General features: G+C 34.0%; 1 protein-coding gene and 1 long non-coding RNA gene across 2 annotated transcripts in view; one reads left to right on the top strand and one right to left on the bottom strand.

The window, feature by feature from the left end:
• The window catches only part of raskol (Ras GTPase-activating protein raskol), a 270,162-nt gene that overhangs the window by 199,857 nt on the left and 46,482 nt on the right, over positions 1–23,823 (bottom strand). The window lies entirely within an intron of this gene.
• On the top strand, positions 14,107–18,655 carry LOC105668132 (uncharacterized). The gene is made up of 2 exons (XR_010890207.1): positions 14,107–17,974; positions 18,128–18,655. It is a non-coding gene; the product is annotated as an uncharacterized lncRNA (long non-coding RNA).

Below are 23,823 nucleotides of genomic sequence, written 5' to 3'. Positions count from 1 at the left end.
GATTTTCGTCTGCAAATGACCTCAAGAATAACCTCCAAATGACCTGCTATTAACGGTTGATACAGTTGGTCTGTGACATGCTGTATATATATATATATAACACGTATGCAATTTTTACAATAAATTAAAAATGTTTGTACCGCAAACAATGTTGATAATATAAAAAATAATTTTTATTTAACATCAAAATAAAAAAATACCGTGATCAGTAATGATGAAAAATAATAATCATTATTGAAAGTGCCGAGTCAACGTGTTTTAATATCGTCTTTGCGTAATCACACGAATTATATGTCAATTGAATTCGACAACCGCGTGACTTTCACGTTCGCTGAGCGTGCTTTAGACGTGATTTTTATGCGATCAAAGGCAACGATAACTGCAACTGCAGTCGAAAGTGAGTTTGACACTCGCAATACACCTGTGCATTCGTCGAACTCGACATAGAGTAGGGCTAAAGAATATTTTGGTCTATCTCGATCTTATGCAACCATATCACACGATCGGTCTCGAATCGGCACGAAGTGAAATTGATCGAGTACGATTTCTTCTGTACTTTCTTGGTTTCTTGTGCAGCTGAGTAAATCAAACGCGTAAATTCATGACTAAACGGATGAATAATCGTACAGTTGCCAATGCTAACCGATGCTGAAAATATATTTCTTTTTATTAAATTATTCTTAAATGTACAAATCAAAGACTTTAATTAAAAAAATAAACTTTGTCTCAAAATTTGCTATATTCTCAAACCATTTAATTGATTTGCTATTTAATAACAATTAAAAAAATACTTTTATTCAAAAAACAGAAAGTAGCCTCATTTTTTAGCCATTTGCAACCTTCATATATGCTTGGAATAAATGAGGAAAACCACTTTCAATTCCCAGTTATATTAATCCATTCCCGACGGGCCATAAAACACCCTACTTCGAAACATCGCCGGGATTAAATTCTCGAACGCCGGGGGGCGTCCATAATTTAGCAATCAAGTAAATTCGAAACACTGAAACGTGAGATAACGTTAGATTTTGGTCGCCTTCATTTCTTATGTAGGAAAGTGTAACGTTTAACCGACCAACACATTATCGTGTGATCGTATTTTCCTTCAAACAGATTTCTTAGCTCCTTCGCGATATACCTAATATACAACGTAATAACAAAAAAAAAAAAAAACGGAATTATACTTATAAACACCTTGTCACTAGATAAATACTTCTTGAAGCAACGCATCATGTTTACATGCTGATAAATATATCATGATTATATGTAACGAGAAAAATGTAAAAAAATAAACGGCTAATAATGGCTTAACGGCGAATCAAACGACTTTGATAGCTGTCATGTTTTATCAAATCAAAAATAACCAAAGATAATTTAAAGCATACTTCGTAATCGTTTCATCAAAAAATTCAATGTAGTTTAGAGACTTTTTATACGTTAAATTACCTACACTAGTTGTGTTTCTTCTCGCTCTATTTCTTTAGCATAAATTATCATACTTCAGCATAAATATCTATAATGCAATCTTTCCAAAAATATCTTTAGAAAGTGCATATTCCATTTAAAAGTGCACGTAGTAAATATTAAAATATTTTTATGGCTGGAATGTAGTGACGAAGCATGATGGAATCCATTTATCGATGCGGTTATCGACCTGCCGATCGAGTCGCATTTAATTTGTGACACGAGCTTGATCGTTAAGTGACACGTAACAAGGCGACCAAGTTCATCTTCGTGCACTCGATAACGTGATTCGTGACCACCGTACACGACATCGTGGATCATCCTTAATGACGATCATTCACGTCGCGCGTTTGCGAGAGATAGGATACAGAGGCGCGGCAACAACGATTACCATTCACCGGTCGACAGCTCCATGTGTGACTTATCGATCAGTCAGCGCCGGCTATCCTATCAACTGACCTAACCTTCGGCTTCGTTGAAATTCATTTAATTAACCTGATATACCCTGCGTGCGTGTGTGTTATAATATATGTGTTATATACCGAGATACAGGTCGACCGTAACAAGGTATCGTTGCGCATTCGTATATCGCGTATCAAAAGAGTCAACAGATATCGAAATACGATCTTTACGTTCCGGTAACATAATCAAAGACATCCTATAAAGATTTTTTTTTTTTTTTATTACTCTCATATATGCGTTATAAGATCGAGTGAAAGATTGACAAACCTTTGTAAGGAAGTTGATGAAAATAATAGGTTTGTTTTACGGATTTTTTCCACGACTTCCGTTGAAAGTCGCTAGAACCGCAGAAAATTCTTGAATGTGGTCGCAAACTATGCGTGGCTGCATAGCGACGGATTCGCCGAGCATTGTTCACAGATAGATTGTGCAAATTGCGCGACGAGTTATTAAATTAATTAACTGCGTTCCAATTAATAGGACTGAGCGGAAGCATCATATGACGCGCACATCATTCGTCTTTACCCGGCTTTCATCATTAAATTCCATTCGTACCGACTTTAATACCTATTATTACGGCAAATCTAATAAGCCGGATTGAGAATACGATGCGAAATGCACGATAGCCTTAAATTTATCATAGACAATACATCGCGTAATAATCCTGTGACTGTGTGTAATATCTTCATCCAAATATTTTAGGCATCTATTTGCTAAATGTGAATGTTCATATATCGTCAGTGTTTGATAAATCTAATTTAAAAATATTTCACAATGCATAGTAAAATAAAAATTACAATTAAAGATATTTGTTAAAGATTATTAATAAATGTGAATGTGAGTTTTTTCAATAAGTACAATCTATATTGTATATTTGTATTGAAAAATCGACAATTGTAAAACACAATATACACTAAGCATCTGTACGTCTGTCAGGAAACTCTTGTGTCACTATTATCATAGGATTTGCGTAAGGAGTGGCATGAAGTAAGTTCCAAGTTCTCTCGATCTTTCAACTCCTCAAGCATATGCATCTCACATAAACTTCAAAGTCTTAGTGCGTAAAAGCAACGCGATCCTTGACTTTAAAAAACTATCGTCAACCATCGTCGTAATAGAATGTGAAGCTGTCATTGACATAATCGAAGTTTACTTCCGCTAAATCTTCGACGCATTCTCTTCGCGAGGATAGACATCAAGTATTCATACGTCACTGAGCAGAGAGATCATGCACGTTACTCGAAAAAGCAAATAAAACCGTAATGGATACCGTGGGAAACATAAACTTGCAAACACGCTCGCGTAGGCGCGGATTTGCCGACGCATTCGCGCCGTATTGCCGATGTACGAGTGCACGCATGAGCGAATACCGGAGCATGTGCTTCGAAAGAGACACGCGGTATGCAACAGCTCTCTACCATCCACTCGTAAAATACAATGTTCGCATCGACAGGTCATTCCGGGCGTGAACTCCCGAGAAAGAGTGACTTCGCCCTTGTAAATAACCGGTGTATAGACTCTTTTACGTTCGAAAATAGTTTTTCCGTCAAATTGTCTACTGAGAAAATTAAATATCATTAAATTGAACTAGCAATGGATTAATGTAAAAATAATATGTGGAAAGAATTTTTAAAATGACTGGATTCTTAATAGAAGAAAATAGATCTTTACAAAATTAAATTCATAATAATATGTATGTATGTAAATTAAAAAATCCAAATATATATTATATTATTATAATTTTGCTGGATTTACGAATTGCGAACCAATAAACAAATCCATTCTGATTTTTATTTCTCGTATCGTATTGAAATTCAAGGCAAGCGTGAATTTTAACGAAATTAAACGCAGCTACCGTGAATGATCTAATTAGCTAATGACGATAAATTCATAGGGTATTGTAGAGAATATCGTCGGATTACAGTTCTAAAGCCTTCCGCTTAACGATCCGCTATGTTATCGTAATATTTAAACGTAAAACAATGCGCGGCAAAGCGGCCAATTGCGCACCGATAATTCGAATACAAATCAGGATAAATACTCATTTCCGAACGTGCACTTGATTATGGAAACTGATAAATCTAATTATGGCGCGCTCTTATGCTCAAAACTGCGGATTATTTAACAGCAAGCTACACTAATACTAGATTCGTACGTTCACGTCAGCGCAATTGTAATCCGCATATCAGAGGTAAAAGATATAATAGGGAAGGAGAAACCGAGAAGCTAACAAAATGCTGCAAGAATCTCTTGTCATTTGTTCGAGTCATCGAGATCGCAATTAAAGCTGGAAATCTCATGGTCTTTCAGCGCTGTCGTACAATTAATTTTTCCTCGGTCTCAGTGACGCTCGGTTAGATTTTATTTAATTATACACTTTGCCCCCTCCTCCAACGCCGTGAGCTCGACGCTACGCTTTTCTACCCTTTCACAAGGTCGGGTCGAGATCGACGCTGTCTCCCTCATCACACCCTCCTTGCCGTCGCTGCGAATAAAACCGTGGAATTAAGAACGCAGGTTTTTCATCGGGACTCCCGCAGGAGAGGTGATTAAAGGGTTGCTTTCGTTTTTCGCAGTTTCATTTTTATTCATGTTTGTGAACGCTCGCGTACACTCGACTTCGTGACTCGGGTCGCGGAGGGCGTTAAACCCTCGTTATCGAAAATCGCACACGGTCAAATACTCTGCACCGTCGGATTATTCGCATTACGAGTTTCGCGACTTTTTCTATTTTTGTTGCAAAGATCGATGCGCTCTCCCGCTACCTCAATATTAACGTTATTTATAACTTGACTCTTCGTAAACAGTGTGTGTCATATGTTCATTATTTTATCAAATGGAGTTGTTTTAACTACATAGTTGTGTATTATGACATTTCCAAATATATCTCATGCGGCATGAGTACATTTATATTTAAATGAGAAATGTTATGAAATTATTCATGAAATAACAACTGCTTAATGATACGCAATGTGTTGTAAAGCTCGTACAATTTATCTGAACAATTCGTCAAAGAGAGAATACACATCCTATAAATTGCACATTATTGTGACTAAATTCTATTATAGCTGCATTGCATGACTATCTATCCAAATAATGTCCAGCAATAATCTGTCTTTATCTAAAAAAGAATATTTAAAAAATGATAATAGCAATGCGATATATAATGGCAATAACAATAACTGCGAAAAACAGAGATTTCAAAAATTATCCAATAAATTAAAAATCTGGCAACGGCAGCTAACATAGCAATTGAAATATTGAAAGATATTGAAAGACGCAAACAAAAATGAGGCACGTGAGTCGAAAAGCCACTTATTCGAATTTAAAAAAAGATAGCATCACACTATTACACCTACGCTTTTCTTCTTTCTCTTTCTCTTTTATAGAATAATCGAGCGAAAGCATGCGAACAATCGCGAGCGGCAATACAATGAAATGATGCGGGTGCGTATTCATTAATCTGCTTCGAACGAAAATCCGCTGTGCGGAATATAATCTTTTGTTATTTTAAATTAATATCTCGCAAACCATCAAGTCAATAATTAGACTTATAAATCGAGTAGATCCAAAAGAGTTGTTAAAAAAAGAATTTAGAAATATAAAATAATTTAGAATTTTTAGAAATACATATATAAAAAAAATATGTAAAAATTATATAAACATAACAAACAATATATGTATAAATAACACATATATTACAAAAATAAAAATTAAAGTATATAACGAGAGAAGAGAAATCTCTACAGAATTTTCTTTGACTGCATAATTTACTTTCTAATTTTTTAGTTCTTAATATACTATCTGAAGGTGCGCGGAAACATTTGTTTCCATTAATTTTTCCGCAATTATTGCAGTAGCCAGCGAAAAATATGATACACAACAGTATTTGAAACAAAGCGGCGGAAAAATAAATAATAATTTTGTTTTTTTTTTTTCAAATTATTAATTCATATTAGTATTTCAATGCTGATAATAAAGTGCTTCCCTACAGTTCACGCGAGAACTTTATTCGATTACAAATGTAACGTTACCGAGCGTGGCGGACTAAAAAATCAAATTTTTTACTCGCTCACGCAACGGCAAACTGATTTCGTTCATTTATTCGCAACATGGTGAACAGTATAACAACCAAGCGAAACCAATTGGATTGCAAAAACCAAATCGCGAATACAGTGACGAGACAGTTTTTTATTTCAGCAACTCGCGCTTGAATTTATACGGGAAATTGCCTGTAACATTTTCGTTAACACTCATTTCGCCTATCATCAAAGTTCATCTCGTCTTGAAATATAAAATCTACCACAGCAAATAAGCATAATTATTACTCTTATAAATGTATCTGGAGTTGATAGTATATCCTTAGAAAATAAATATTTGATCAGTCATAATAATACGTCAAGCATTCTGTCTGTACATTACTTTTTACTTTTTTACGATCTACAAATACCGGACAATTAAAATGTTTTTGTGTAGAATACTATTGAGGAAATTTCGCACTATTTATTAACCAGTTGAGTGGTAATGTATCATATATGTACAAAAAAAAGTGCCAAACGTGGTAATGTATCATATATGTACATTTTTAAATAACTCCACTAATTTTCAACAAATTTCTCAACAGATTTCTCAACAGATTTGCATAAAACTTGATATCCTAAAGTTTTTTGGGCTGCTGAATTCGAATCTGTTGTCAAAATTGCAAAATTCAAAATGGCGGATCCAATATGACGACTGTTAATTGTTAAAATGACTAAAATATTAGAGTTAGGTAAAATATGTATAAGACCTTATTTGTAGAGCTTTTTATGAGCTTCATTTTTTATTTGACAACTTTTTCCGTACAATGAATACTTTCTGAAATAATTAACAAAAACAGTTTTATTTTTGAACCTTTGAGGGGGGCTGGGGGGCGGAGGGGGCAAAAATCCATTTGGCAATATTATTTACTAGATAAAATAAGTATTTAGGCTGAATATAAGCCAAATCGGAGGTGATAGCTTTTCGGAAGTTCACCCCCCTTTTTTTTGATCCACCTCCACTTTTGACTTGAAAATTGTAATAAACATTTTCAAAAATCATTGTTCTTGTCTTGAAACGCCCTTTCAAGTGATCCCCACTCGATCCATAGTGCCATTTAACATTTTCCACCCCTATTTTGCCCCCCTCCCCGCCCCCCAGGGCGTAGAGGGGGGATCCACATCCATTCCGAAAAGTTGCTTTTTCGAAAACTTTAAACCCATATTTCACCGTTTTTCAATATTTTAACTTTTGGCTCTTACCACTTTTGGTACAAATCTTTTGGAAAAGTCTACCACTCAACTGGTTAATATTCATCGCTTTCGTGATAAGTGTTAATAAAAAAATACTAAAAATTTTTTTAAATAAGTATAATTATTGTTAACATACCATTCATAAATTTTTTTAGTCTCCTGGACAATAAATACTAGCATTAATTCATTTTAAAAAATGACTGGTTTATGATCGTTAATATATTAATATATCAATTCACAAGGCGAGCAATAAAGTCAACATTTAAAATAATCAAAATGATCAAAGTAGTCAATAATATCGATCACACAAAAGTGGCTGTAATCAATATCCCCAATAAATCTCACCTGTCGTGATCGCATTTGCATACAACGCGCGGTATTAGATATGTTTCCATGATGTTTCCACCCCGGTGATTCTCACGGCAACGATTTCCGTAAACAATCGAACGGTCAACCGGTTCGCTTCTACAGCGCCCGCGCGCGATACTGGTCTTATCCTTGCGAGATCTACGACGCGAGTGTAAGCGGATAAATGCCTGGCGTGTTCCCATGAGGTGCCATATCAGAAACCGTGAAACAAGATCGGCAAAACGGATCGTAGGTGTCGATTAAGTATGGCATCCGATTTAGATGCATAGATGTGCGGGACACGTACGCATTCTTGCACCTACGCAACAATTCGCAGCAACGTGAAAGTCGCGAATTAAATAATACAAATTGCCGATGTGCCAGTAATTACTTATACGGCGATCGAAAAAGAAATAAAATCACTTATGCGGTCCTAAATGCAAGAAACAGCAAGAAAACGAAAGATCGATTTTGTTTTAATTATAAATTACTGCGTATATGCAGTATAAAAACATATACTGTATTTATTAATTCAAAGCAATTAATCCAATATGCGCAAATAATTAAATTCTGGTCTCTATTGTATATTTTAAAACTAAAATATTGAAAAAAATTCTCTACACTTTTGCTTTACTATAATATAAAAAAAATTCGCTGTTTCTCGCATTCCTAAAGTATAATAACCACGATTTTCAAAACATGCTGCCATATGATTATTATTAATATCGAATAAAGTATACGATTGTCTATCCTCTTTTAATTATTGCTGCCACTCGTCGATAAATATTTAGCTCGTGTATTCATTTTCTCTCATGGATCCATTTTTGGCTTACAGTCGTTCAGAGAAGTTGAAGAAGAAAAATACAATTGCGCATAGTCAATGCAGTTCACGTGAAGTATAATAGCTGTCCGTATCGCGCTGATAAATCACACAGCTCGTCATTTTTATTTGAGTTGTATCCGTATCCGACTGCTAACAATGAATCGTTTATTTACGAGCGCTGTAATGGTTTCCACCATAGAATGGAATCACGGCATTTAATTCTACGACAATCAGTCTATTCGATTGTCAATCGATGGCGACCTGCGTCGTTCGCGCGCCAGTAGAAAGTTACGGGAATGCTTCCTATTGGCAAGGATGTATTGCTATATTAGTATACTATAGCAGAAACGAACACGCCGAGAAAGAGAGAGAGAATAAATCTTCCTTTTTCCTATTCGAGCTAGCGTAACAAGTTCATTCCAATCGTGGGAAGAATCGATTTTTACTTTTGCATAGAATTGTTTTTTATGTTTAGACGAGTGTAAACTGAATTATTGGAAAATGTATCGTTATCACTTTGCGCAGCTTAATTAATAGGACGACGTAAGTTACGAAGATTATATGCTTAAACGTGTACTCCTGAACAAGAATTAAGCAACATGAAATTTAATTATAACAGATTATGACGGATAATGAGAAGATAAACGTATTAGATACGTCATAGTCGAGTCGACGAACATAATGCGCGTGTTATGCTTTCCTGCCAACTTATTAAATCACACTTTGTAAATAATTAAAACAGATCGCCCAAGTTTTAGTACAAGCAAGATAATGTGTATACAATCTGTTGCAAAATACGAAAAGAGTTATTGCATAAAGAAATGTGTACGAATGAAATATTCCTGTTTTTACAAAAACCTGCTCGTTCTCAAAACTAACAGATCTTGTTATATTTATATGAATAATGTAGTAATAATATAACTGTATTTCGAATATTTATCTCGTATCGTCAGTCATCAATACGTTTCAATAAAATAATGGCGACAGTCGAATAATGATTACATGCGATCATAATATATAATGATGTGTATATAAAAAAATTCCAATTTATAATATATTAAATGCAATTATAACGATATATAAGAGATCTAAATTAATATTAAATGCAAGCCGTGGTAGTCATTTGGGTGTGACTGCAACGCGGAATAAATGTTACATGAGAATAGCTTTTAGCTTTGGTCTCGTAACTCGCCGTGAAAGTAATGGCACAGCAGGGTTCGCGATTCCGCGGGGAAATTTAACGTTCATTAGTAAATTAAACGTTTAACACGATCGACGATAACGAACGCCGAACCGAGCATCTGCGAGCTCGCGAGACGAGAGCGGCGCACCGGAATCCGAATACCTGCGGTATTCTCTCAGTGCATCTGTAGGTGCACACCCTGTGCAACAGGGCGTATATATGTACAAGAGCGTACATACACACACGTGCTAGGGTAAAACATATGTATACGCGTGTACACGTATACGTACACGCGCGTACATGGATCTCTGCGGTTTCGTACATACGTGTTAATATGGCCGCGTCCATTGGGAAATTGCATCCCAAAACACGTCGGTACCATCAGGTAATTAATTATCGTTACGGTGACGATCAGCCGCTAATCAGGATAACGATAATTGCGATCGATTCATTCACGCTTCACAACCAGACTTACCTAAAACATAAAAAGAAGAACAACTTGATTAGCACATTGTTACATGCGTATATACGCATGTAACGATAATTAAAACATGATACCGGGATAACAAAGAAAATATTTCTCATTAAATAACGTTATCGTTCAGTTGCTCTCTTTATTTCCCCTGCAATGCTTTTGCAATGCTTTTGCCTACTAAAACCTTATTTTTATCATAAATGCACTGTTTCTAGAACATACTTTTATATATCTGGTTTTTCAAGTAAAAAGAATACTACGACTATCGGTAACGTTGGATATTGTAAGCTACGAAACAGCTTAAAGAGACGCAGTGCGATAATTAACGAGGCGTTCATACGGTTTGTTTTTCGCACAGCTTTGCGTCGTTATAATTGGTTGCGCGCGAAATAATTCTTATTAGACAACAATGTAGTCACAGAGCAACATAGCCCATTAGCGTAATGGCGACAATATTACTTCCATGACATGGAGACGGTTCGAATGTGCGCCCGCAACGCGAATTACAAGTAGTAAAAACGCACAGGGAATTAGAATGCTAGTAATTAGAATGCAATTACGTTTCGTGAGGTACGTAATGTCGAGTTAATTGGATCAATGAGATCACATTGAGTTTACGTTGAGTCGTTTGTTCGACTAGAAGAATCGCACCACATGATTAGTGGAATAAAGTCAAATATCGAAACTCTCTTAAAAATATATTTGGGATTCTTAAAAAACTTACATAAATTCTCGCATAGAATAAACAATATTTATCTAATATGACAAGAGAAGAAAAATATGTATAAAATCCTTAAAAAATTATAAAAACTTGAACATAAAAATTTTATCTCTTTTGAACTTTTGAACTTTGTAGAGTAAAAATCCGCCCATAACAGAGGATCCTGCAATCAATAATTTCACTACAAATAATTATCTATTACAACAGGCGATTTGAGCAATCGAGCGTATAAATTCGTTATTCGTGGCTCACGACCTTTTCATTCTAACAGAATTAGATCAATTATTAATGACGATAAGAGCGCGCGCGGATCGTTATATTTTCGCCCGTCTATTCGCGACTACGTACTGTTCGTTCGACTTGGTAAATATTTAATCTGCCCCAGTTTCCGAATCGATTTTAGCATCAAGTTCTCGCCTGCTGACCTACCACTCGTAATATAACAATTCCGAAAATTTCACGAGTTCCCACAAAGTTGCTCCTGCCACGGCTGCTACTCTTTTATTTACACAATAGCTTCGAGCTATCGCTTACCTTGATATCATTTTAGAAGTTTTGTAATTAGGATAAGGATTTGTTAGAAAACCAATGAAGAATCACTGAAATTTCTATTCAAGATTGAAATTTTGTTCTTCAATCTCTTAAAAAAAAATTTCTTACTAAAACTAAATAATTATCAAATCGTAACAAATTATTATCAGTAAAATATCTATTCGACTATCAATGTTCATAACTTTATCAAACAATTTTTTGTCTGAAAAATACAATAATATCAAGTTTCTTTTTTGCAAAAGAGCACTTGTGATTCAAAACACAGACTGATTTAAAGCTCGCATTGGTTTAACGACGGTAACTAAATCGTTCGATATTTAGACCGCACTCCTGATGCAATCTTTTACTGTCACCTGTTAAACGGTAGCAACTGAATCTTATTCGCGCTCGTTTCCCCGCGTAAATCACTAACGGAAAATCCGACTTTTGCGATCGGCGCATCGGTAATTTCACTCCTTTAAACCAGTTGCAACGGATTATCTAAAAAGCGAAGAACGTAAATAAGCTCGTTCATTCGCGGAACGTAAGCGTCCGTAGAATTGATTTTCTATTTGTCTCGACAGCGCCGTTTACAAGGATGCACGTACTTCGTCTTCGCTTCCTCCGAGGCTCAATCGTGAATGCACATCGTACATGCCGCGAGACAGCTAGCAAAAAATAAATAAAAATCTACGAGGTACAAACGAACAAGAAACGAATGTATACCGATGCGGTTTGCCAGTCGAGAAATCTCTTTTTCGCAAAACAAGACTGTTATTTTTGTCAACAAAAATTATAGAATGTCCACAATTGACATTAATATTAAGTTTTATATGCATTTTAAATAATTCAATTAAATATATGAAATATAGTTCATCACAATTAATAACATTAAAGTATGATGTTTAATTATTACAACTTATCGTATAAAAAAAATAAGAGGTTTTAGTTGCATAAGCAAAATGGAATAAAAAAGGAAAATTTTACTAAGTGCTTTGTGTGATAAACCAAATAATATTTGTTTCAATTTACATTTACGCACATTAAAGCATATCATGAAATTAAACTGGTAGCATGCTGTAGTTTCAAGCATCTTGGAGAGTAGCCTAGTAATTGAAATTCCAGAAGATACCAGACAAAGGAACATCAACACCAAAAAATAGAAAGAGAAACCGTCGTTTGATTGCTGTAAATTCCAAACGAAACATTTATAATAATACACAGAATCAAATTTTCAGTAAGAATCTTTTTACTTGTGTAAGAGAAATATGTTGATATTTATTTCCTGGCAAACAGAAGGCAATTTATTTTTCGGGCAGTACCGAAGCTTGGCAAACTCTAAATCTATCAAATAATTACCAGAGCCCTATTTCCTTTTCATTGTAAAAGGAATAAAGTCTTCACCAGACTTAAAAGAAAGAAATAAATAAATATATAATCATTTTTATTACATTTTTTAAACTCTGCCAAATTAAGTATAATTAACACTATAAAAAAAGACTTTATATAGAGAGAATTCTTGTGTCAAAGAAAAACCAACAGGCTTTCGATTAAATTGTACGATTGCACATTACAGCTGGCACGATTATTTTTATGGTACTTTCGTGTTGTTCAACATTAGCCAGTTGCTAACCGTCGAGATCGCAACTTGCTGCGATATACATCAAATAGTAGCGACCGCAGTGCATCAGCCACTATGTAGCTCGGAAACAGAAGCGAGCCCGGTCGGGCCGACACACGTATACGATGCACGCGAGGAACCCGTTTCCGTACTTATCTTCCTTCTTTTTTTCACTGCTGTGCGCATCAAGACAGTTCACATAAATTTCGCTACGATAGCAGAGGGATATATTGTTTTCCGGCAAAAAACAATTCCGCGGGTTTTTCATTCGTATTAATAATAGAACGGCGGTTGACGTAACACGCGTGATTAACCGCGCCTGGTTTCCGCGCCAAACCACGTTTCATCCATAAATCACCTCGCGTCTATTAACACGCTACAACGAACATTGCAGGAGAGGTGAACGATCGTCTAAGGTGTCATAATCCATCGAGGCGCGTGTGCAGGACGTCCGAGAGAGCGGAAAAGCGGTTAAACTACCGAGCGTTCGGTAAGAGAGCGTGTAAAAAGTTGGTTTAATTTTTCTAATTAAAGGGGCGGAAGGGGCTCGCCGAGATCACCCGGTAATTACCGACTGATCCGGCCGGGCGGAAAAATGCGCTCCGTCAGCGAGATTCTTCTCGGAGCGATTTTAAAGTTTTCCAGACGAAATACTAATTTCATTTTGATTCACGAGAGATCTGATATACCGCGCGGTGCATCGCGATGTTGTGAACATTCCATTGTTACGACGTAAACGATTCTAAAATTGCACGATGCGAGAGCATCCTTCATCATTTCTGCCATCATTACGTTTATTATCTGCCGGCAGAACGTTGCTAACTGAAACGCGCATTCCCACCAAGTAATGTGAGCGGTCTTTCTCTCTTTTTCTCTGTCTTGACAATCGTCGAAATAGCTCGCGCCTCCATATGCCATTTATGCCGCGTTACATCAAGATTAATCGCATTACTCTTCCACTTCTGATTCGTATCTCGCGTTGCCCAAGACCTCTATTGTTACTCAGCGATAATTATGGATCGCGATCCACCCCCTGGTTAGTAAGTTACCTACGATATGAGGAAATAAGGACTAATTTGACGCGAATAATGACTTCCGCGGAAATACGATTATTATCACAGCGAGAAATGATACAACCATGGCGAGAACTAAGCGAGTAAGCTTCGGATAAAAATCAACTCTCGAGTCGCCAAATTGTGTGTATTTATACAAATAAAACAAATATTCTTTGCTCTTGATTATAAAGAAACAAATTCAGAGATAGATTAAACGACGTGTCGTTTTGAAAACTTTATAAATTGATCCAGTTTTTGTTTTCAATGCATCGATTATTCAATGCATCTGATTGGTTATCTCGATTATTCTGACAGTTTGATAGTTCGACAGCGAAGGTTATTTCGATGGTTATTCAAAATTTAAAAAAATTTAATTAAAATATTTAGATTTTATAATTATTAAATCATTACAATAAGTGCGCGCGCGTAGCGTGCGCCTTTATTGTTCTGGTGTAACTAAAAAGCTAAATAGCGTGCACAGTGCGCGCTTGTGTCTCTAGTTTAATCAAATTATTTTACAAGAGAAGAGAAGTCCATTTCTCTATCAAAATCTATTGAAATTTATCAAAACCCTTATCTTCACTCAATATATCCTACATTATTAAAAATATTTAAAATATTTAAATATTGAAAATATTGAAATAATTCAATATTCTCCATTTATAAATACGAGTATTTAAAATTAAGTTTAAAACATTAAAAACTATTATATTATTATATTATTATTGATTAAAAATTATTATTATTGAAATAAAAATAGAATGATGAAAATGTAAACCAATAATTCGGGGTACTTTGTAAAAAAAAATCGGCGATGATAACGCCATATCCGAAAATAAATCAAAATAAATGCATACACATAATAATTTGTTTATGCACTCATATCTATTGAGTCAATCACATCTATTTATTTCTGCAATCAGCATATTAATTGCATTTAAGTAAGTTAAATAATTCGAAAAAATATATGAGTTCTTCTTGATATAACAATTTGAAAGTAGTTTTATTTGATATACATAAATAATATATTATTTGTGCATTATTTCTCACAAAATCGTATATTCATGTATATCCTGTAACGTCTCTTTCGCTGAGATGTTATTACTATATGTACATACTCGGCATGAGATGTTACCGCGTGTTTTGATAATTGTTATTAGCTAGATTTGACTGACGTATCAATATTTACATTCAAATGGAAAATCATGCGTCTTCTTTCGTCCTCTTTTATACTTTTCAACAGAAAGGTTCTTGTATCGTATTCAGTTACACGCGTCCAGTCACTTCAAACGGACACAATGTCACTCGTAACTAAAAACCATATATGGGAATATTATATAAATCTGACGGATTTTAAAGCACAGTGCAAGTTTTGTGAAGATGAATATAATTATATAGAACATAAAAACTTTAAACGTCATATAACAAAACTTCATGAAGAAATTTGGAAATACGAAGAAGGGAGAAAACGAAAAAAATTGCCATGGATGTATTTCAAGTATTCAAACAAATTATTTTCACAATGTATTATCTGTAATGCCAATTTGTCTACATCTAAATCTAAAAATTTAGAAGACCACTTGAATTCGCATTCTAAAGAACAACGGAAGAATCATATACTTCGACATTGGACACGGAAATATTGGACACAAAGAAATGATTTTGTGGTAGAATGTAATATTTGTTACGTCAAGTTAAAACTTTCTATTGAGAAAAATCTGAATTTTCATACAAGAAACAAACATTTAGACAAATTGAAAAATATGCAAGAAACACATGACCCAGTTGATTCGTCAGAACGTGTTTCATCATTAGAAACAAACATAACGTTTATGTCACTAAATATTGCAACTAAAAAACATATATGGAAATATTATATAAATCTGATGAATTTTAAAGCACAGTGCAAGTTTTGTGAAGATGAATATAATTATATAGATCATAAAAGCTTTAAACGTCATATAACAAAACTTCATGAAGAAATTTGGAAATACGAAGAAGGGAGAAAACGAAAAAAATTGCCATGGATGTATTTCAAGTATTCAAACGAATTATTTTCACAATGTATTATCTGTAATGCCAATTTGTCTACATCTAAATCTAAAGATTTAGAAGACCACTTGAATTCACATTCTAAAGAACAACGGAAGAATCATATACTTCGACATTGGACACGGAAATATTGGACACAAAGAAATGATTTTGTGGTAGAATGTAATATTTGTTACGTCAAGTTAAAACTTTCTATTGAGAAAAATCTGAATTTTCATACAAGAAACAAACATTTGGACAAATTGAAAAATATGCAAGAAACACATGACCCAGTTGATTCGTCAGAACGTGTTTCATCATTAGAAACAAACATAACGTTTATGTCACTAAATATTGCAACTAAAAAACATATATGGAAATATTATATAAATCTGATGAATTTTAAAGCACAGTGCAAGTTTTGTGAAGATGAATATAATTATATAGATCATAAAAGCTTTAAACGTCATATAACAAAACTTCATGAAGAAATTTGGAAATACGAAGAAGGGAGAAAACGAAAAAAATTGCCATGGATGTATTTCAAGTATTCAAACGAATTATTTTCACAATGTATTATCTGTAATGCCAATTTGTCTACATCTAAATCTAAAGATTTAGAAGACCACTTGAATTCGCATTCTAAAGAACAACGGAAGAATCATATACTTCGACATTGGACACGGAAATATTGGACACAAAGAAATGATTTTGTGGTAGAATGTAATATTTGTTACGTCAAGTTAAAACTTTCTATTGAGAAAAATCTGAATTTTCATACAAGAAACAAACATTTGGACAAAATGAAAAATATGCAAGAAACACATGACCCAGTTGATTCGTCAGAACGTGTTTCATCATTAGAAACAAACATAACGTTTATGTCACTAAATATTGCAACTAAAAAACATATATGGGAATATTATATAAATCTGATGAATTTTAAAGCACAGTGCAAGTTTTGTGAAAATGAATATAATTATATAAATCATAAAAGCTTTAAACGTCATATAACAAAACTTCATGAAGAAATTTGGAAATACGAAGAAGGGGAAAAACGAAAAAAATTGCCATGGATGTATTTCAAGTATTCAAACGAATTATTTTCACAATGTATTATCTGTAATGCCAATCTGTCTACATCTAAATCTAAAGATTTAGAAGATCACTTGAATTCGCATTCTAAAGAACAACGGAAGAATCATATACTTGGACATTGGACACGGAAATATTGGACACAAAGAAATGATTTTGTGGTAGAATGTAATATTTGTTACGTCAAGTTATCTCTTTTTATTCAGAAAAGTCTGGATTATCATACAAGAAACAAACATTCGGACAAATTGAAAAATATGCAAGAAATACATGACCCAGTTGATTCGTCAGAACGTGTTTCATCACTTGAAACCAACATAACTTTTATGTCACTAAATATTGCAACTGAAAAATATATATGGAAATATTATATAAATCTGATGGGTTTTGAAGCACAGTGCAAATTTTGTGAAAAGAAATATAATTATACAGATAATGAAAACTTTATACGTCATATAGCAAAACTCCATAAAGAAATTTGGAAATACGAAGACGGGGGAAAACTAAGAAAATGGCCATGGATGTATTTCAAGTATTCAAACATATTTTCTTCACAATGTATTATTTGTGATGCAAAAGTTCTATCTACATCTAAATTTGTAGAAGATCACTTGAATTCGCATTCTAAAGATCAACAGAACAATCATATACTTCAAAGTTGGACAGAGAAATATTGGTCAAAAAGAAATGATTTTGTGGTGGAGTGTAATATTTGTCACGACAACTTAACTCTTTCTATTCTGGAATGTCTGGATTCTCATATAAAGGAGACACATTCGGACAAATTGAAAAATACGCAAGAAATACATGACCCAGTTGATTCGTCAGAATGTGTTTCATCACTTGAAATGGATACAATGTCTATGACAAGCCAACTAAACTGAAAAAAATGGTATAAGTTTTAATGATATTATTGTTAATATTAGTATTTATAATTAATTTTTTACCTTTTTTAAATTTAATTTATTAAAAATATACAATATAATGATCACAGCAAAACTAGACAATTTCTTTTCTCATGTGAATGTTATAATTGTTTATATAGATTCATCCTCCCCCAGAAGGTGACATGATAGAAATGAGTATGATGATAACGGCGTCCAAGTACCAATCAGCAATAATGGCAGTCTTGATTTTGACGATTTTAATTTACTAAAAGATACACGTATATTCAAGAAAAGTAGCGTAATATAGATCTGACGTATAATTATTTGCTTCATGTTTATAAAATTATGATTATATGTCTATGTTTTATACAAAACAAAATTACATTTTTCAGTTTATTAACTATAATTATAAATTTTATTTACTGAAACGATTTAATGAAATGATTATCGACTCTGTAAATAGAAAAATACCGACAATTTAAACTACAATTTATACTACAATTTAATTTCAAATATTTAATTTTTATATTATTTTTTCTAAATTTTTACGTATGTTTATATTTTTTTATATATTTTCGTTATTTTTTGTACTTTGTATAATGTGAATTTCTTATTATAACTTCTGTAAAAATCTACGAATGTAATACATTAACTGTCGGTGAAATATATCAGTTTAAATTTTAAAATTGCATGTGTTCGTGAAATGTTTATGTGATACATGATGCATTCATCATAATATAAATAAATTCATCATAAAAGAATGTGTCATTTTATTATTTAAAGGTAGAATATTATAGGAATTGTTTGTTCTTATTCAATTGTCTGATGCTTTTATTCCACTCTCTTGTCGGTCATCTTTGGTCAGGTTGCTGAGCGAAATCGGTCTGCAGCCAGCTTTCGTAGAACGTAAAGATTCAGAAAAAACTATTAAACTTTTTTTACATAACAAAATTATCTTTTGCAATACGAAACTATAAAACTTATAATCATTCTTATCGAATAAAAATAAATAAATATATTATTCCCACATTTGATTTTCTTTAAATACATATTTAGCGCGCGGCAGGAGATCGACAAGACTAATCAAAAATGCAGGATTTCCTGGAGAAATAAATCGTGTCTCCACGCCTACGTTGTCTACGGTATCTGGGCCTCGTCTATGAGCAATTCCATCAAGATGCAAATCAAAGGCGTTTCGTTGTGTACTCGTACACTTTGTAGAGGCGAGGCGCGCCGTGACACGAGCTATATGACTCGCGGTCATCAAAACACCTTATATCTTTGATCAAGCGGAGCGCATTTGCATTCCGCTCCTCCTTCTCCCGTATCTCCCTTCACTCCACGAGCGGCGACCGGCAGGTTGCCCATCGTCCGTCATCATCGGGCCTCATGACGATGATTCATAAATCGTGACGGACCGCGAGACTGTGAAGCGCCGTGATTCATCCACGATCCGCGATTATGAAAGCGCGAAACACCTTCGAGTGGTGCACCGTTAGAAAGTATGCGGATGTAAACATTTTCAGCTTCAAATCGTTTCAAATATTTATAAAGGGGGCGCTCAAAACAAATAAAAAAATAATTTATCTACAAAAAATATGTAAATTTCTCCGTTCTAACATAATTTTTTCTGGAAATCGTACTACGACGATTCGTACTTTTGCCCAAATAAAAGTGTTACACTGAGAGAAATGTTCTGTTTGATTTAACAAACCGTCTGTTCGTTTTTCGATGAAACAGACAGATTCTGGTTGAATCTACCGGAATCTTGTTGCATTAATAGGAATTTTGGTAGATTCAATATATTTGTGTGTATTGGGAAGTTTGCGATTAATTGCGTAATATTTACAGTTTTCCGAATTTGTGGTATGGACGTGTCACGAATATAAATTAATAAAGTCGATGCAATCATTAAGCGCGTTAAATAACGAAGCGCATATAGTTGTGGCTAACAAACGACGCCGCTAGCGCGTAGCAACGGTGCACCTCCCTCATTAATTGGACCATAATTTCCTGCCGGGTAGGAAATGGAACATAAATCGCAAATGTGGTAACGGTTCCTTTTTCTGCTGTCCAATTAGAGGGAAGAAAAAATGCGTCCTGACCGCGTACGGTGCAGGTGGGTAAGAGCGAAGTTTGTGGCGCGCTGGCGTTATCGCCGCTTATTATCCCGTATATTCACGCAGCACGAGTCGTGCTTAATTCGTGTGTAACTGGCGGAATGGCAGTTTACGCAATATCTACTATTACATCCGCGGAAATCGAAATAGTGAAACTATTCGCTGTTTATCGGACATACGCGGTAAGCGCGAGCGAGCAGGGAGAAGAGAAAGGCACTCGAACGGAGTTCTCTAGTTCCCACGCCTCGCTCTGGTCAGTTTACGCACGGCGCGAGCTGGCGAGTCAGTACGAAGTACGAGAGCCACTCACATCCAGTCTAGTTAAGTCGAACTACATGGATCGGATCGTGTCTCTGCATTACCAATACGTTTTATGCGCCATGAAAACTTCTTACATTTTCTCTTCTACTTACTTATGCTCACATATAGCTGCCACAATCGCGATCATGTACATAAATGTTTCGGGTTATAGCACAAAAAATTTACAGATAAAAAATTTAACCTTATATTATATAGTTCTTGTCTCCTTCTCTCTAAATGATCATATTGAAATTTTGAAAAAATTTAAAAGAACAAATATGATATAACATCATTTCAGCTACATATTGTTTCTTCAATACAACTATATGCTTTTTTTACACCAATCAATTCCTCTCATTATTTTGTGCATAAAAAATTGTTGAGGTAAGATAATTGAAAAATGTATATTTAACGAGATATTTCATAGTTTATGTAAAATTATGTCAAATTAAAATATCTCGTAAACTATTCAATTTTTGGTCATCCTACTCTTATAACTTTTTACGCCGAATATTGCGAGAAATCGATTTATATAAAAAAAATTAGAGTGGTTAAATTTAAAAAAATAAAGATAACCTTCAAATCTCCGAAGCGCCTGCACCCAAGATCAAACTGATAAGATCAGTAAATAAATCTTTTAAAACCCTACAACTTTTATCTGAAACATTTTTTTATAAAACTTATATTTTTCGAGATATTCTGGGGTTTCCATCTTTTTTATACACCCTGTATGTGTAATAAAAAACTTATGAAATTTTTTGTTACTTATACAATACTATTAAATATTTGATCATATGTATTTTATATATGTCAAATATTTTCTGTAAATATTTTTCTAAGTAACTTCTTTGACATTAAGAATGATTGTTTTGGACAGTTAGTTCGTATTAAAAATGATTAAAACAATTGTATTAATTCACAAGGATGCATGATTACAGTAACAATAGACCGGCAGCGTTTAGGCAGCATCGTTGTGGTCTCAGTATTAAATGCGTAACATTTTCTCTCATTGTACCGTTTTGCATCGATGTCGCCACAACAATGAACTCATTAAAAGCGTTTAAGCGACAAGTTTAAAACGCGACGCATGTACATTATATCTGTAGTAAATTGTGAAAGATTAGTCACCCCCAGTTTGCAACACTAAATCGACGAAATAATAATTTCTTTAAAAAGTAATATTCTATTTCCAGCAAAAAATTATCTTACTATTTAAAAACATAATTTTATAGTTATAATTATATGTAATAGTTTTACAAAATATAAACACTGAAACTAAAATAAAAAAATTATTCGTGTTTTTAATAATTTGTTAATAGAAGAAAATATTTCTGCCAATTTGATAATTTATCTAAAGATTTCCTTATGAAATTTTATCAAGTAAATCAATAAGACTGCATTAAATATAAGTTGGTTGCATTGAATGCAAACGCTAGTCGGGTGAGAAGAAGTGGGTTCTTTATTACAGAAACGTCACTATCTGGCGAGCATTCACATCGATTCAAAGGCACAGACGGCATTTTTCCCTAATCGTCCGGCCATTTTACGTAATATCATTGTGAGTGGATAAGGACTGTCTGTCGACCCTGATAGCCGCATGTGCTGCCATTTTCTTTATTACGTCAAATTGTTCGACTCATAATGGCGGAATTGACTCGCTTCGATCGAGCTGTCGGTCGACCATGTTTCCAAAGTCGTTGTCCTTGGATCTAAGAGAAAACATTGACGCATGATACATTACGCAATCGATAAAAAAAGCCGTGTATTTATCATTGAAAATAATTAGAACGGAAATGCACATTACAACAGATACCTATAGCTATTTCTTGATGTAAAACATACGTCGAAAATTTTATTGTACAAACACGAATCAATTTCACAGCATTAACTATTTATTCATAATTATTTTATATCAACTGGTTTTTAAATTTAAAAATTAATAAAAAAGAAAGCATCGGTAGATATGTAAGAATTTAGTGTGAAAATACGCCATATAAATTTTCAAAGAAATATTATCCAAATTTATCCAACGCTATGTAATATTGCAAATTGTGGAATTCAATCTCTTCGTTAGGATTTTATTGGCCAGACAGACCACCTCTATCTGTAGCAAACAAATCCACAGGGGAACCGCCGCAGAATTGATTTTCCGAAATGCATCACTTGAAACTCTGCCAAAATATATGCGTCAATATTTCCCATATCCAAGCTTTTTTGGCGTAGAACTGAGCCTGCATTCTGTGATCAGAGATGTTTTGCACATATAGTAGTGCATTTATATACACAGCTCAAAATATAAATGTTTACAAAACGGCAAAGTCATGGCCAATTTATATGCGCAATTTTATATTTTATATTTATATGCTATTAAATTAGAATAGCGTTATAATAGTAAATTAAGAAAGAAAAACTTTTATAATTAAAAACTTTTTCTCGTCTTAACTGTATAATTTAAATCCTCCGTATTCCCACATAACAATAATCTTTAGAAAGTTGTTTACTTATTTATAAATCGGTGATCTAGTTTTACAAATATCACATTTAATGCAATTGTTTCATAATTCTATTTATAGCAAACTATATGTGAATCTATAAATGCTACTTTTTGAAATATAGAGAAGCAATTATATGTATAATAACTGTCAATAAATTTTTCCATTTTTACTTTTCCTTTTTACGAATTTGTGAATTTTACTTAATTAGGTTTCATCGGTTTTATATTAAAAACAATTATATGAATTCATTAGAAAATTAAAAAATTTGTGCGAAAATTATTTTTATTTTTCCACTCATAGATAAAATTACGTCAATAATAAAATTAAAATTATTTAGTGATATCTTTTTGTTGGACATTGCGTTGAACACGGCGACGACGTATCTTGCTGCGGATAAAATGATTATCGCTGAACGTCAAGGAAGGTTGGAAACCGGTCGCGGCAATTAGTCTGCCGAAGGGCTCCCGTCGTTAAATGTGTTAGGTAGGTGACGACTCCTACGCACCTGTGGGAGCACGCTGCACGCTAGACAGTCCGAATGCTCACACCACCATACATTCCGTGCGTTCCCATCGGCCTACCGCAAATATCGTAACCGGTGCGCATGTGAACGAGCCTCGATTATTCGAAGAGGATGAGTAACGTCGACTACTTCGTATGCAAAACGATGGCTTGCGCGCGCGCTAAAGAGATGCTAGGCGCCGTGTATAAGCGTACGTGTAGCGACTGAGGGGAAACCGTTATTTATTCTCTACGACTATATTTATTAGAAAGTGACATAAATATAGCCACGACCGCGCCGCGGTGCAATCGATATAGCCTCGCTCGCCTACGTAGACAAATTATTTAACCACTTAAGGATTTCTCATTAATTTAAATCAACTTTCGAGTTTATTTAAGATTCAGAGAAACTAAGTATTTCCTGTTAATTAAAAATTA

This window comes from Linepithema humile, chromosome 5, assembly GCF_040581485.1.
Source record: "Linepithema humile isolate Giens D197 chromosome 5, Lhum_UNIL_v1.0, whole genome shotgun sequence".
NCBI classification, from domain to species: Eukaryota; Metazoa; Arthropoda; class Insecta; order Hymenoptera; family Formicidae; genus Linepithema; species Linepithema humile.
This window is presented reverse-complemented; position numbering and strand designations above follow the sequence as displayed.